This window comes from Anser brachyrhynchus (genome assembly GCF_964034855.1).
Source record: "Anser brachyrhynchus genome assembly, chromosome: Z".
NCBI classification, from domain to species: domain Eukaryota; kingdom Metazoa; phylum Chordata; class Aves; order Anseriformes; family Anatidae; genus Anser; species Anser brachyrhynchus.
The window spans coordinates 77,944,692-77,957,069 of NC_137697.1; the positions used below are offsets into that span (position 1 = coordinate 77,944,692).

At 36.8% G+C, this 12,378-nt stretch overlaps 1 protein-coding gene across 24 annotated transcripts in view; it reads right to left on the reverse strand.

Annotated features, from left to right (window-relative positions):
• Positions 1–12,378, reverse strand: part of KIAA0825 — a 256,762-nt gene that overhangs the window by 235,541 nt on the left and 8,843 nt on the right. For 23 of the 24 annotated variants that reach the window (XM_080572674.1, XM_080572661.1, XM_080572660.1 and 20 more), the window contains one exon: positions 11,150–11,235. The gene's annotated coding sequence lies outside the window, so the exon portion shown is untranslated. Of the gene's footprint in view, positions 1–11,149; positions 11,236–12,241; positions 12,355–12,378 lie in introns of those variants that run through there. The other variant, XM_080572681.1, reaches the window with a different exon arrangement.

Sequence of the window (12,378 nt, forward strand, 5' to 3'; positions counted from 1 at the left end):
AGGTTCACACATATCTGTCTCCCTCAGAGACTCTCAGGAGCCCCTCAGGCTGCTGATTTCTCACTGCAGCCCAGCCATCTGCTCAAGCAGTTCCTTGAGCAGGGCACACCTGCACCTATGACAGCCCTCTCTTCCCTCAGGGCCCTGGGGTGCCTCCAGATTCTGGAGCTCCCCACAGTCACCAGTCCGGACTGCAACTTCACCCCTCAGGGGTTCCACCTGGGTGCCCACGTGAGCCCAGAGAGCCCATGTCCCCTCCGTTTGGGTTGCTGCCTCAGCCAGGCCGCTGCCTCAAGTGCCCACCACGGTAAATTATAAGAGGCAGAGTTCCCAAAGGAGAGGAAAGGAAGAGAAAGGGAGGTGGGAAAGGGAGGAGAGGATCCTCCCTGCGCAACCTGCCTGCGCTAACTGCAAGCGTGTCCTGGTCGCGGTGCTCCTGGGTGGCAGCGCTCCTAGGGCCTGATTTTTTACCGTCAGGGGGTGGCTGCCTCAGCGAGTGGCTGCAAAATGGTGGCGACGCCTGATGTAAACGGCACGCCGCTGCCGCTGCTGGCTCTGTGCACGCCTTGTCAGCCTCCATCGCTAGGGCTGCCAGGGCCTGGCGGCTCCCTCAGCTGCCTCGAGCGGACTTGATCCCCCCGCTCCTCTGCAGAATGTGTCTGCACTGGAGATGTTGCCATACTAACAGAGCTATCCATATATACTAGATGCTGGCATTCCCAAGGGTTATGGAGTCTTTTAAATTATACCATGTTTGTCACTGGCTGTGTTCCTCACATCCAGCTGCAACTCCACTCAATATAGCAAGCTACACAGGCAGGCCAATCCCCAAAAGCTCAGTTTTCATGCATAGCATTTTATTCTTATGTACCACAAAACACTATTGCTTAGACTTGTGCATTAGCCAAATACAGATAAGTACGACAACAATCTATGGTTGCCACGGCATGAAAGATAACAAGTATGGGAATTATCATCATAAGAAATTGCTGTCAGATGTTTCTGTGCTGGACTTCTGAATGCTCAAAGTGCATTCATTGTGAAACAGGTGTACTATACTAGGGAAGATATAAGAATAAAGCAAATGAACTTTTACATAGTTTTTATAAAGGTTATTAAACAAAGCAAACAAATAGTTCACAAACACTTTCTTACAAGTACACACTACAAAGCATTTCTTGAAGTGTTTAAAGATCTGAAAACAAATTTTGCAGCACAGATAGCTTTTTTGGATGATTTCATAAAGATACCCGTGTTATGTTTGTGTTCTAATCAGATCAAACAGCTGACTAGAAGCAAATACTGTGTTGGGGGAGTTTTTAACAAACCAGTAAATTCTGTTCAAGAAACTACTGTGCTTTTTTACAGACTTTGTTGTGTAATTAAAAAAAAAAAAAAAAGTATTTCCAAGCTTAAGTGAGCAAACTTCTTTCTTATTTTGATTCACATTTCTGAAGAGAAAAGTTTACTTCTGTTTGAGAACACATATACAGTAAAAGTAAGTCACCAGACTTTGCTAAATAGCACAACAAATGCAGAAGGAATACAACTATTCTATATTAGATAGTACCTACAAAAGAGGAGGTGGTCAAAAAAGATGTTGGTAAGTGGTTCGAAAAGGCTATTTGTTACCTCCCAAACATCAAGCTAGCATTCGTAATTTGGAATAGCTGCTGTATGACCCAGAGATCACTTCTGCATCTCAAGATTTTTCAAAAAAAAATCATGTATTCTTTTATTCAGTCAGATATAACAGAATCCACTATTTAAAGAACGAAGACAGTTGTGATTCCACATTCCATTTCATGCTTTCCTGGACCACAGACCAGTTCAAAAGCTTTTAAAACCCACTTACTCAGTAGGCTTATTCAGTTTTGGAAAATACGGTGGTTAAGTCTCTTTCTAAAACTGAATACTCTCAAGGACATGAACAAGGATGGAAAAGTTTAGCTAAAGATACACAGAAGTAGAAAAGACAGCTCTTAACAAACTACTAATGCCTACCTTATTTAGAAACCCAAGCTCCTTGTTTATTTAACCTCCCAGCTCCAAATATGAATTAAGCACAGATTGTACTATTCTTTTTGTTAAGCTTACATAAAGTTCACTTTGTAACTGCAATCAAGATGAAATAATAGATTTCTCAAACAGGAAGTATTTGTAGAGAAAATATTCAACTCCTTCCCAAAACAAGCCATTAAATGTCATGAGAACCTGCACTATTGGTGTAAGCAAGGAAAACAAGGAAACTCAGGATTTGTCTGTGTTAAAGGCCAAAGGACTTCTCCTCTCTGGAAGTTAAGTCCATTCACTGACAATAAACTCTACTCTCATTTGAATCAACAGTATTTCTTAATACAAGATATTCATTGTTGTCTTACTTTAAAAGTATGCTGTTTATTTTGACAGTACTTTTAAAGATTTATTTCTCAGATTTAACTTACACCACCCCTAGTTTCAGGCTTCTACTCATGATCCCTTCCAAATGTTAAGATTAGTCACTAGGCTTATATTTTTATACTGGTTAACGGAACAGGTACCATAAAATATATGCCATTCTGTCTGACATAATGTGTCAATAAGATGCAATTAGATAATCTGGATGTTATTTATACTGATTTACAAGCAGTTCCTTGAACTGCAGATGAATATAACTTAATGAGTCAACACAGGAATCATATTTTTCAGATAATTCATTTTTAGAGTTTCTCTGTGTTTCAAATCTCAGTTCAAAGCAATCTGTAGGTCTCCCGTCTTTTCTCACCATCCTTATGACACAAATGGAAGTCCCTGCTACACAAATAAGTGGCAGATCCTCCCTGGTATAAAAATAATTATGATGGTACGATGATATTTAGGAGAGAAACCCACAAAATGCTGATGTTTGTCACATAATTGTTGCTCAATTTCATTTACTCGAATTACGAAATGTGGAAATTTATTTTATTTTTGATAGCCTACCAACAAGTTTTAAAAGTACCGAAAATGCTTATTTTATATAATGCCTTCACTTTCAAAAAAAATTATCTGCTTATGTTACTTTTTGTCCAGTTCTATTTCAGCAAGCTTTTAACAGCAGGTATTACAAGGAGGCAGGAGTTGAACAAATTACTTCACTCAAATATATGATATGTCATATGAAATAGTAATAAAGCATTGGTTTCTAGTGCTGGTGTTTCTGGAAACAAAAGCCACCACAGAGTATCAAATCACTCCATCATGCAAAATGCTGACAGAAACCAAGAGTAGCCCTTAGAAATCAAGAAAAATTGTTTCTAATCACTCTGTGTGCTAGATTCTGCTCAGCATGGCCAGTGTAGAGGCTCACCAAAGTCTTTGCTGACCTTTATTTCACAAATACTAGCACTACCTTGTGATTTCCTTTTTTAAAAAATTAAAGACTCCTTTCCCACAACTGAAAGTCCTGCACTAGAAATGGATTATACATGGAAAGGTGTCTCAGCTGACAAATGAACTACGCACTTCAGTAGGAAATGAAATGTTAAATTATGCCAATACATAAACACATGTATTACATTTGAAGTAAAAATAACACATTGCATAAATTGTGAGGTGCATTTGTGTTGTTTACATTAAAACTCAGTACAGCTATTATAGACTAACATGAACAAGCAACAAGGAATCTCGCAGACGATCTTTAAAGGTTCCTTCCAACTCAAAACGTTCTGATTCTATTGAGTAGAGGCTGAGGAAACTGGGGTTGTTCAGCCTGGAGAAGAGAAGGCTCCAGGAAGACCTTATAGAGGCTTTCCAGTACCTAAAGGGGGCTATGGGAAAGCTGGGGAGGGACTCTTTGTCAGGGGTTTTAGGGATAGGACGAGGGGTAAGAGCTTTAAACTGGGAGAGGGGAGATTTGGATTAGATATTAGGAAGAACTTCTCTGCTCTGAGGGTAGTGAGGCACTGGAACAGGCAGCCCAGAGAAGCTGTGGCTGCCCCATCCCTGGAGGTGTTCAAGGCCAGGCTGCAGGGGGCCTTGTCCAACCTGGTCTGGTGGGAGGTGTCCCCCCATGGCAAGGGTTGGAACTGGGTGCACTGTAAGGTCCCTTCCAACCCAAACCATTCTGGGATTCTGTGATGGATCTGAAATTCACTCTGGAACCAAGCAAACAAATTAAGGCACTTTATGCCAGCAGCATCTGCTCTTGTCTAATATGTTCTCAATCTCTGAACAAGTATCTCACCTTTTGTAGCTGAAGCACCGTAATTACTGAAATGCTAAGTTTTGAGTTTGTTTTTCCTCACTCATGGGCCGTCAAAATAATTCCACAGACAGACATTAGAAAATGTCGCTTGATCCAATTAACTGCGCCTCTGAGGAATACTAGAGAACAGGAGACAGAGATGGAGTCCAACAGAATCATGACACATTCCAAACTATGAGCATTTGGCTGAGTAACATGCTAAAGCTGCACATTTAGGAAGGGCAGCTTTCCCCCCGGTTCTAACTAAAATAGAGTAGTACTTCTACAAAACCTGGAGCCTGGATTTTGATTGTTCTTCTAATTAGGTATTCTGTAATTTGTTTAAGCCATCAATGGTAGCTATGCTGTATCAGCTCTGTGATATTGTAAACTCACAGTCAATTTAGGATAAACCTTTTAAGGACTGTTTTAATCTTGTGTGATAATGATTGATAACAATTAAGAACTACATGTATTGTTTATCAATGTCATAATAGTAAAGCGTGAAACTTGCCTGATTCATTGGCCTTCTATACTACCAACACAGAAATCTCCAGTTCCCTAAATCATGAATATATGCACACAAACATTCAGTTGCAAGTATTATCCTTTAGTGAGCATAGTTCAATTCCTAGATCAGCTACATACTTCATATATAGCACAGGAGTTGGGTTAATTATGTATTCCTATTCTTTAGATTCGATTAAAACAGGAACAGTCTTTTCCTCCTCTCCCTTTCTTTTGTCCTGTTCAGGTTTTGAGATCTTCAGCTGAAGGACTGTCTTTCACTATGCCTAGCATCAGTCAGAAATGAGGGTGTATCTAAGGCGGGTAGGTAGTATGCCCATCAAAAAACAAAACTGTAATGCTAACCTAACTTTTTGATAGTTCAAGTAGAGGCTTCTGCAACTGCAGAACCACACATTTCGTGTCTTGCACGGGAGTTGCTCACTGCTGTACCTTCTACCTACCTCCAAGATTGCCCAATGCACGCATTTTCAATCTTTCAGGGTGGGTGTCAGGGCGGTTGTTTGTGACTCACATTCTCTCCTCTAGCCTACACCAGGGTTTTTCACTCTTCTCTCAGTTACAAGTTCTGTGTGCTCCTTTATAGGAGCACCTCCTTTACCAGTGTCCCCACTTAGTGTTCCACAGCACCCTCTGATCTCATGGCAGTCTTTATTTTGAAAGTCTGCAAACAAATCTCTGTAACCTCCTTTCCCTCAGTCACTCTGCTCTCTAACCCCTTTTGTTCTGGGAGATGAATCACTCCGAATGCTAATATGCTTCACTACACTGTGAAGATAGGTGAAGATGAGAGACAGGCCTTGTTACACTGGCATGGTTTAACTGTTCAAACATTGCATTTTTAGCCACAAAGTTGTTTGAAAGATATGAAGCTATGGCTGTGCTAAATAACAGTAAAGGCTTTTATGTGTCACCTGTTTTCCTTTCAGTTCTCTAATTTCCTATTAAATCGGTAAGACTCTACACTGAATACTGGCCCCAAACTGAATTTTTCACAAAGTTCTCACACTGGAAAACAGAAAGTAAACCACATAGAAATGAGAGCAACCTTGAAACTTGAGTAATCAGATGTTTTATTTTTGCACTGACTTGCCTGCTCAAAAATTGAAAGTTTACCTATATAACCTAGAGATAAAACAAAGGATTAAAATTAAATAATACATCGTATATTCACTAGACACTAAAAGATGCATACAGGGTGCAGCTAATGTATCTTCAGCAATTAAAAATTCAGCTATATGAATATTGCAATAATTTAAGTTTTTAAATTATTTATCTCGAAGTGGCAGAAAAGATCACTATTTAAAAACATAACATGCATGATGCAAGTCATGAAAAATTGATATGAAACAGCAGTCTTTAAGACTTGAGCTTGCTTTATGCAAAACTACAAATGCTAAGAAAATTCCTACCAAAATTCCAGGGACCAGAAAATAAATCTTATGACGTGTTCTATCAATTCTTAGTCCTCAGTTTTATTCCCTCTCAAGTATATCAGCAAACTGTATGAACTCAAAGGAAGGATAGTGTGTTGTTGCCTAAATCAAATCACAAAGGAAAAAATTAAATTCTCTCTGGTACCACCCCCTTTTTCTTTCCATTTGCCCCTCTAGTCTCTTTTTCCGCAACGTGCCCTACGCATCCCCCACCCCTCCCCACTCCAAAATTCCCCAAAGAAAACAAGTGCTGAATGGCTTTGTGTTAAGTCAGAAAAATCATCTATAACTGCATTTAACTGTATTTGCTGCTTAACATATCCCAACAGTGAACCTAACATTTAGAATCTATCGTATCAACATAGTCATCATGATCCAAGCTGCAAATAATAGAGAGTGTCACTGTCAATTTTGCTTTCGCACACTTCCTTCCCTTCACTTCATCTGATTTTAATAATCCCTGTCAAACCACAAACAGTCCAAATTACCTTCTTGACATAGAAGCTTTCAAGGAAGAGACAGAATCTCAACTTTCATTTAGCGACTACAAAAGCAAGCTGTCCGACTGGACAAATATTATTTCCACTCTTGACAATCTCTACAGTAAAGCATGCTTTTTAATTTTCACTGAAGCTGCCAAGGGTTTCATATAAGCTTCTTGTTTAGCGTAGATTGACTCACAGGATTAGCAAACCAACAACTGTAATTGTGTTTAAAGAAGCCAGCACTTTCAAATAAAAGAAAAAACTGCATGCAAAAGGTGACAATTGCATGTCATAAGCTAACAATAAACTGCATTTAAAAAAAATTATACAAAATATTTTAATTCAGTAGATCTCATAGGATCTCTTTCAAGATCATTTTACTTTTCTATAATTGACCAAATGGTTGCTGTTAGAATGTAATATAAACCAGACTTTCGAGGAAGACAACTTTATATTCAACTACATCAGTGACAGTCTAAGAAAGGTTAGCATTTGACAACAGGAAATATGTTCAAGGCAAATAAGCTTCTGCAAAAGGATGTGATCTGTAATCATTTTCCTCTCTGTTGGCTTGTCTTCAAAGTAGAGGTTGATAACATTACTCACTGCTTCACATATATCAGTTTAAAAGTAATTGATTTTTCAGATGAGGCACAGTATTGTATAATTAGGATTGTACTTGAAGTTTATGTGGATTAATCAAAGCATAATACATTTTAATATATTTTCTTCACATAGACACAGCAGTCTCCCTAATCATGTGGAAGTCTATTGCTTCTTAGTATTTTGACTCATTTAAAGTTGCAATCAGGTTTTGAAGTGTTATCAGCTATAAAAAAACAAAAAAACACAATAACCAAGATGCTTCCCATCAAAAGCCTCATGTTAGATATTTGTTTTAATACCTCAAATTGCTTTTCTCATATGCAAGCCTAATTTAAGACTAACAAAGGTGCTTTAAAAACATTAGTTGGTAACTAATTGGAATATACCAAGGCAGTAAAAGACCATCTTTGACAAATTCATAAAATCAGTTTAAGAAATGCAGAGGTATATGCCTAGATGGTGTCTCAAGTTTCACAGCAAGGCAGTTATGCTTTCTACTAACACAGGAGAGTTTTAGCATTAGTAGTTTGAGCTGACAACTGGGTGTCTGTGATCACTCATGTTCATGGTAGGACATCTTCCTCTTTGCCTTCTTATTTTGCTTTCCTTCCCAGTGAAGAATAAGAGTTTTAAAAGCTTATTGCATTTTTCTCCTTTAGGACGGCTAGCAAAAGCACAATTTTGTTACTCAGCAGGAGAGTGATTCTACCATGTTAGGTCTGTATCAGATTGGACCTGCATTATCTTTTATCACAGAAAACATCACAAGATTGCTATCAAAGCATCTTAAAGGAGGAAAAAAAATAAATTAGTCTTTTTAAATGAAGTGTTTAGTCTTGAATACGTCTTTACTTCTGGTTAACTGCCACTTTGAATTCACACCAGAACTCATAACTGATTATTAGCTACCTTTCTGCACTAAAGGACAAAATTATTTATCATTTAGGATGTATGCACTATCGCACACTGGCAGTAAGAGGTAAGAAAGACATCTGTAGAACAGTATATTAATGTACAAATATTGACTGGTATATTGACCTAGTTAATCGTAATCAAAATTATCGTACAAAAATAAACCTTATGCCTTACTGACTTGCAGTTCTATAACTAACAAGGAAGCCAGATTTTCATTTTTATTTTTAAAGAAAGGAAATTCTTATGTCATTTAGAAGCCATATAGAACTGATTTTTTTCTCAACTGCTTGATCAGAGGAAACCTTTATCTTCCCAGAGCATCCTTTCTATCATATCTTCTAATGAGTTCTGTCTCACTTGATAAATTAAAGTTATCAGCTGTTGCATCTTTATTTCTATAGAGAAAGTGCAAGTCACAGCTGTGATGCTACAAAAGCAGCAAAAGTGCAGAAGAAAGTGGCATTTTTAAAGAACATTTATCCATAATGCCTTTGCATTGCCACTGGAGAAGAAAGGAAAATAAATAAGTAGTTATAATGAAACGAGCTTCCATCTTCTCAAGGATTTTGTAAGTGATGCTCTTACACCATAGCCTGAAGTTCCTGATCATAGCGCAACTTAGAGTCTTCAACCTGGTAGCTCATGAAAAAAATATCTTGTACTTTGTGGCAAAGTTCAACTGCCTCTATAGTGTTAGTCAGTATATGCTGAGGTAATGCCATGTGGGTATGATTCAAGATGATTAACAGAGAACCCTAATAGGTTCTACCATCTCTTCTGTAAAGATGTTGTATCGATAATTTCATTTAAAAACCTGATGGAGACAACTGTGTTGGGAATCATAACAAAATGCATTCACACAGTGGAAAATAAATCTTCCTTTGGAACCAGACTAGACCATATATTAATATGCAAAAAGGAAAGACAACTGGCTCCTTTGTGATGCAGAAAGGGGTTCCTCCTTCCTATCATCTTAAACAAATACTGTAAGGACATTACATGAAATTCTCTAGTGCAGAAAGCACTTAGCCTTTGGTTTCATGATTAAGAGGGCAAGTGTTCATAAATATCTTACAAGGGAACACCATGCACTGTGTTATTTCTTACATAATTACATGACTCAAATGAGTTGTGTATCCAGCAGAGAAGTGGAACTACAGTGTAAACAATGTGCACTACTTACCTATCACATGAAATAAATCTTTTCCTTCAGAACAATAACAGACTAAAAACTAAAAAGCTGTTTTTATTTTTTTTTTCTTAATGGAAGATTATATTTAAAAGTTTCTAGAGAGAAAAAGAGGGTTAATACACAGACTAAATTAAAAATGAGTAACATTTTTTCTAGGGTCACATTAACATTCCAGCAAATTTCTTCTTAACTTTTATAGCATTTTACTACTTTTGTAAATAAATTTAAAAAAAGCCATAGAAGGATAGAAGGTTCAAGTTGAAAACAATCAAATTATTATGGTTCTATCTATACTTTCTGTAATTTGACTGCCTAAAACTGAGTGTAGTGACAACTCTACCAGAATATCCTTCCAAAGTATAAATTGTAACCAAATCTATTTTTATATGAGTTCAACAGCGAACCTTGGAGTATCAACTCTATTCCATTAATCTGCAAGACAAATTATGTTTGTTCTGAGCCAGCCAAGAACAGGTGGTCCCAGCTGAAGATTTTCTTCACTCGTGCAACACCAAAAAAAAAAGCGTGGTGGATGTTACAAGGACAAACAAAGCATCCAGTGACAAAAGTATTTAATTGTATGAATTCTGAGTAACAAAGAAAGAGTTCAGGGATAGGAAAGGCAAAGAGAATTTACTGAAACAACATTTTTTTCTTAGATGAGCTGGTAATAAATGACATTGCAATATCCTGACTCATTCTAATCTTTGGAGCTGAACACTATTCAGAAACTTTAAGTTTTTTCCAAACAAGAGAATCAAAAATCTCTTGTTTTTAAAGTATATGTCACAGAATGGCATTGAATGAATGATTTCATTTTTAACACCAAGGCAGACTAGAGTCTTTTGTTTTCTTCCATTTTTTATCATACCAGTGTGCTCCAGGGATAAGTCGATAATATGAAAAGAATCAAGTCTGATGTATTCCTCACCACCCCTTGTATCTGCATAACCTGACATAACTCACATGCTCCCAGTCAAATGGCATGGTAAGACTCAGAAACATTGTATAGCCTACTATTCGTACCACCAATAATCCAATTCTTCATCTGTACTACTAGACAATATAGCTCCCAAAATGACATCTTGGAATGATTACACATTCTTATTTAAGTTAGAATTTTGTGACGATATGCATTAATGACAATGCATTCAAAAAGAGCAAAGATAAATAGATTTATTTCACAGAGGAAATAGATTCAGATAACTTGGGTTCAGATAACCAGGGTCACCTTTCTTAACCCTTTTCATAGGGTCAAGAGAGGTTATTAGGTTTTTCTGTATATTATGGAACAGACTGTGTTCTGCTCCAAATAAAATAAATATTTTGGACTGGTGCACCTAAGGAAATGCTAAAAAATAATATTTTCAAAAACAATGGTCTCAACTTCTAAAATAGCCATATATTCCTAACTACAAAGAAAGAGATACTTTATTCAGATTTCTTCCAAAATTACACTAGCATGCAGCTGAAATTCATACCTATATAATTCTTACAGAACATCTAGTCATTTTTTATATCTGGCGTAAAGAGAGAAGAATTTATAAAATTGCTGATATGAACAGAGCTTGCCTAGAACTTTTAAAAAACTTAAATATAAATGTAGCACCTCTTATGTTTTCTTCAATCAATAAAAATTCATATATATTCTTGATTAGAACCCATAAGCACTTTCCTTTGAATAGGTCTCATCTCATTATACAGTTAAAGCTTTTTAAGCATTCGTAGTTTATAGCAAGTCAATTTCACAAGATATAAATGTACAATTTACATATATACATACCTTCAGTATGTTCCCTCTGTAACTGAAATTTTCTTTGACTTTACGAGACCATGCATAATGTTCAATTAACTGTTTTTTCAGTGGTTCTGTGTAAAAAGAAATTAATAAAATGATCAATAAGTAATATTTGAAGAACCACTACTTTTACAAATAAAAATCCTAAGGGCCTAAGTATTATGTAAAATTGCTCACTCAATAAGACCATATGCTTAATTCCAACTAATAAATAATCTGAGATCAAAATGTTAAAAAAAGCTAATAACTTTGTAAACCTCCATTTCTATTGATATGTATTACACAAACCACGTCATTAGCATAGTACTTCATTTTGTTATTCCAAAAGCAGAAAAGCAATAAAGAGAAGATCTGTGCCAAATGGGAAACTAGAAAGCCACAGAATGAAACAAAATAACACATGGCAGGTATTAGAAATGTTTAGGTAAGGACCACATAGCTCAGTCATTGTTTCTGAACTTCACAGAAAGGCCTCATTGAGAATAGTCTATCCTGTGGTCACTGACTCATAGAAAAATCAATTTAGATAACAAATACAAAAAAGATGGAAGTCTGAAGTGAATATTGTGTTATAAGAACTAAAGATTGGCTGCTGCTTTTGCTAGTGTTTGTGAATACTAATGCAATGAATGAAATAAGGTAGCTAAAAGCTAGCTCAGCAAAAATACCTTATAATATACATACCTTTCCTGATACCTTCTGCATCACCCCCTTACTATCTGCAAACCCCAGTTACCAGGCAGCTGTGATGGTGGCACGGCAAAGGGGACTGCAGTGAGATGCTGCCCACTTGGCAGCAGTGTGGACCTTATCAACAAAACTACAGAAAGTATCATAGTTGAACATGAAGTTGATTCACAGACCTTGAGAAATCATCTCTACAGAGGAATAGAAAGGATCTTGTTTACAGAGGCATGCCAGAATATAAAGTTCCATTTTGCTTAACAGCAACAAAATGGGAAAAACATATGTAGGAAATAAAAGGAAATATCCTGTTCACCCGCTTTTGTTTTACAATATTTAAAGCTATTAAAAGAATCTATTTTCAAGGCTTTTCAACATGTACTAAATTCTTACTTTATTCAGTACTCTTTTTGTTTATTTGTTTGTTTTCAAACTGCTTCTTTAGGTGGGAAGAGATTGGAATCTATTGACATTTGCAGGGGTTTTAGCACAGCACCCCAGCACTATAGTTCCTGTAACCACTTCCCAGG